Genomic DNA, 4983 nt, shown 5'->3' on the forward strand with positions numbered 1-4983 from the left:
TCACCAAATAAATAAATATGCTTTTGTTAATATATTTTTACTAGTATTAAGAAAAAAATGGATTTAAAAGTCGCAGTTTAGAGTTATTTACCATTTAAGTGCTTGCACGAAATAAGCTTGAGCGTCAGAATTGCCCTATTTTTTAGTTTTTGTATGAAAAATTCTTATGTTTTTAAATTAGTAATATGCGACATTCTTAACATTACTGCGTTTAAATTTTTTTGATAGCTCTGCTGGTTTAGTATCATTATAAAATTTAAACTTCGATTTATTCTTGCACGAAATAAGCTTGGAGCCACTGTATGTGAGTAAATGCTCTGCCTTCAGACGATTTTGAGCATCCCTGATCTAAACCCACAACTAATTGAAATACATACATACATAAATATGTGGTTTTTGTGGTTTGAAAAGACAGTTTGAGAAAAATATGTACATATGTACATATGTATATGCATATGTTGTTGCCGACATAGCCCTTAATTTTATTCGTTGTCGTTTAAAGTGCTATACCAAACAGCTATGCTGTCTTTTTGTACGGTATCTTTTTCGACTGCTTCGTAATCATAAGCGATTTTTAATAAACTTTTTGATACAAATAAAGTCGAGAAAATACATACATATATGCATTTGAATTATCTTATTAGATAAATATGAATGTTTCCGTGACTGTATGCTTTTTATTAAGAACACCATTATTCCATTTTTTTAAAACAGAGGTACTGTTCTGGTACCCATTAGACTTACGCGTAGGAGCTCGATTTCGTTTGCCTTGGTTTGGTTCGTTGAAAAAGCTTCCCAAGATGTCTATTGACTTCAACGATCTATTTGCTTTAAGACTCTTGCGGCGTTGCACGCTATGAAAGGTGACCTGATTAGAAGGCAGCGCAAGATCTGTGTTAGGGCTCGAACCCAATCGAAGTGCAGTCGTCACCATCGGTGCGCGCTGACTGGAGGCCACTTCGTCGTGTACACAGACAGCACTATAATTACGCACAAAGAGTTGGCCAAGCACCTTCATATTCACAACATGAGTGTGTCTTTAAAAATCATAAATAAAAAATGTTTTTCTGTAGAGTTTTAAAGCCGCGGTACTTAAAAACTTATTGTCTTGGCTCCTGTAGCTTCTTGTACATACATGAACATTAACTTTTAACATATACATATATGTATGTACATATGTATGTCTTGTAAAGCGCTAGCGTCTGATCGACAGCATTGCTCGCTGTTGAATGAAAGCACAGGCGATAAATAATGTTAGGTATTATCATCTGTAAAAGCACATTTAGAAAGAGCGACGAAAAGAGAGGAAGATACCGGGCCTGTCCTTCAGTTCACTAGTGGTGTCAACCCCTGCACAGCAGTTTCTTCATTGTTTTCGTCTTGTCTTTTGATATAAGTGAAAACCAAAAAATCAGTAAGCCCCTTAAGGTAAAACCAGTTTAAAGTATTGTTGGGGCTCTAGTGCCTACTACGTCTTTGGAAAAATACCAGATCAGCTACATATGTATATTAAATTCTAAAAAAAAACTCACTTACATACAGTGACGAACTAAATTATTGGCACAGAAGGCTTCATGAACTTTTAGGCACGATTTCTCCCCTTAAAATTTAGACATTTAAATAAACAAAAATTTATACATATAATATTATAAAAAAATAACACGAGAAAGTTTATATCAACATTTTACACTCAATGGTTGAGTTTAGTTCGTCACTGTACATGCTTGATTAGCGCTTTTTGAACGGTGTTCCGTTTTTACATACAATGGATAACTTTAATACTCGATTTTTTATTTTTCAACTTCAGACGCAAAGAAAACAGTAAAACTAACTAAAAAAAAAACAAAATTTAAGTGGTATAGTAAAGCTTAAATCTTTATTTAAAATTAAAATAAAAATCAAAAAATAAAACAACAACGAAAAAAGCTAAATTTAACTTACTTTAATATTCTAGAAAACAAATTTAACTTAATATTTGGTATGTTAGCCATTATTTTTTATGATATCGCTTAATTGTGTGGCATATTTTTAATAATTTTTTCAGTGTATTTAGGCCCAATTCCTCCCCGCTCATCAGGAAGCAGTTATTTAACTCCGATATTGACTATATGTGTATGATGCAAATAATATTATTAATTAACCGAAAGTTACAAGAAAGCTTGTACATATGATTAACAGTACAAATCTATCTTTGCCATTTGTGTAAGTAGGCGGAACACACAGAAAAACACAAATTTAATCAGTTTATTTTAGAAACTGTCCAATTTAAATATTTTGAAGTAAAAGGGTGTGGTATAGTTTATTCTTGATCAGGAGCAACAGCTGTGTGATTTACCCATGCCCCCTATGATCTCGGAATCTAAAACAGCAAGCTAGATTAAGGGGGGTCAGGGAACGCCAACACTGCTGGTCTTTCTCGCTTAAGCCCAGAAACCACAAAAATCTGTGGGTTTTTAATATTTTATTTTTTGTTTGTCTGGACGATTATATTATAAGATAAAAAGGAACAAAAAAAAAGGAAACAGTATGGTCCACTGCAGGGTGATCTTCTTAATAACTTGCACTGTCCAGTTAGACCAGGCCTACTTTAACGCCCAAAAACATTGATAATCTGCTTATTAATATTGTTAAAAGTTGATTGTTGTTTTTATTTTTTGGCATAAGTTTTTTTTTGAATGAAGAAATGAATAACAAAAAATTAAAACCGTTATCACATACGCCTTTTAATAAGAATTGAAGACAGTATTTTTTTAAAACAAAAGTCAAGCTCTACTGTAAATTGGATGCATTTTTTCAGCAATTAAGACAGAAAATTTTATTCAATATAACATGAAAAGGATTTGTAATTAAAGTTTTAAGTTAAATGCCTATTCCCAGGAATGTCGCTTGGAAATGCCAGGCACTATTCACTTTCATATTTTTATGTTACTTTATTTTGAAAATATTTATAAATAATAAGTAAATAATAATAATAAATAAATATATTTTCTTTTATTTATTTTCTTTCAAAATTTTATATACTTTAGACTACCATTGTTGTGCAATTACACATAAAGACTTTTTTAATTTTGTCTTTTCCAGTACTTTTTGATTTTAGGAGTAAATCTACATGAATTTAAATCATTTGACTAATTTGAACTATTATCGATATTTTTAACCTTGTTAATTAAGTTTTGTTTGTTTTAAGTGTTAATTCTCGACTCTCGATCATCAAAACTTATTTGAAAATGTACCTCATTAATAATGGTAACCGACCTGCTGTGCAAGTCCTCGGTTATAGATGTTTTGAATAAGCTGGCCTTTTTTCTTTTTCCAAATATATGTAAGTCTTTGTAATTTACATTTCTCTCCATTTCCAGAAACATACGTTTTTTATGGTTTCATTCTGCAAGCGTGATCTGCTCGTCCAGCTTTAACATACATCATTGATATTTTGAAATTTGTCCTTGTCAGGTAGCGTTCCTTTCGTCCAGTTACTAAAATCTTTTACGAGAGTCATGTTCCGAGTACCCGCCTGGTTAGACACATTTTTATCCAGAACTCATGGTATTATTTGCAAAATTGGCTAGCGTTCCAGTGGTTAGAGTGCATCTAAGCAATATGCGTAAAAAAGTGAAATATCCTATGTCCATAGGTGTTGCAGATCAATCATCTTGGAACATTTCTAGGGGAAGCTCTGGGTGGTTTTGCCGGTTGTGGGCTTGTTGCCCAGTGCACTGGTCGGTATAGTTTGTGTAAATTGATATCTTCTTCTTGTGATCTTGCTTCTATCTTTTCTTCGAATTTCGACAACTCATTTCATTGGGACTTGATTTGATCAGACCTTGGAAAAACAAAAAAATAGAATTTAAGCTACCAATTAGATTCTGATTTTTAGGGATTAATTGTGTTTTAAAAATTAAGTTGTGTGCTTTCTATTTCCTCTTTTTTGGTTTTCTATATATTTGACTATACATTTTGCAGTGCTTATTCGGTTTTAAGTTTGTCTTCGGCTGATATAGAATTTTTCAGATAATACACTGTGTTAAGTTTACTGCTTGTCTCAGTAGGCGGGAAGCACGATCCATTAGCTGATTGCTCTTTCATTTGGGACGATGCTTGGGATCGAGAGAGTGTGAGCGGAGAAGAGAAATAATGAAGCAGTCGGCTTCGTAAAGCGTCACAGAACTCACATCGCGTGTTTACTCACTGTTCATATTTTGACTAATAATCGAATAAATGTTTATTTTGTGAATTTATCAGTTCGGTAATTGCTTTGCCTGGAACCCCTCTTACAATGACCCCTTGTTAATTTCGTGTAAAGGGAACACAGGAAGCGTCAGGATGAAGAGCGAAGACGATTGAGCCATGTCCGTCTGTTTGTCCGTCCTGTACGTCTGTCCGTATGGAACGCTGAGATTTCAGGAACTATACGAAATACAAAGTTGAGATTAACAATGAAGATTCTTGAGGTCCCTACGCAGCGCAAGTTTAGCCGCAGCATCCTGCCACGCCCACTCCAACGCCCACAAATCGCCTGAAATCTCAGAACCATTAGAGCTAGAAAGTTAAAATTCAGAATGTATAATCTTTAGATGCCAGCATCTAACAGTGGTACACCCACCTATATGCTCACAAGGCTCAAAAAGATGAGTTTTTTAAATTGTTTGGAAAGCTGATATCTCAGTAACTCACAGAGATAGATAGTTCCGATTAAGCATGTAGGGCTTTTATGAGTGCCCCAAATGCAAATTAATTAATTTAATTGTATTAATTTAATTAATTTAATTATTAATTTAATTAATTTAATTTAATTAATTTTCATCTAGTTACACCCACTGAACGCCCACAAATTAGCTTAAGGAACACGTATTTTAGAGATGCCACTGCAACTGGTCACGAGTTTTTCATCCTGCCACGCTCACTCTAACGCCCAGAAACCGTGAAACCGGCGTCTATAATATTATTATGAATGCCTTCGTTTGACCTTGTATAACTTCGCTT

The 4983-nt window shown here is 33.7% G+C and overlaps 1 long non-coding RNA gene across 1 annotated transcript; it reads right to left on the bottom strand.

Annotated features, from left to right (window-relative positions):
- Positions 1 to 853: 853 nt before the first annotated feature.
- LOC108113224 lies at positions 854 to 1259 on the bottom strand. The gene is made up of 2 exons (XR_005993884.1): positions 1136 to 1259; positions 854 to 1037 (listed from the first exon to the last, which is right to left on the bottom strand). It is a non-coding gene; the product is annotated as an uncharacterized LOC108113224 (long non-coding RNA).
- Positions 1260 to 4983: the final 3724 nt, after the last annotated feature.

The sequence above is a fragment of the Drosophila eugracilis genome, unplaced genomic scaffold (assembly GCF_018153835.1).
Source record: "Drosophila eugracilis isolate 14026-0451.02 unplaced genomic scaffold, ASM1815383v1 contig_468, whole genome shotgun sequence".
Taxonomy (NCBI): domain Eukaryota; kingdom Metazoa; phylum Arthropoda; class Insecta; order Diptera; family Drosophilidae; genus Drosophila; species Drosophila eugracilis.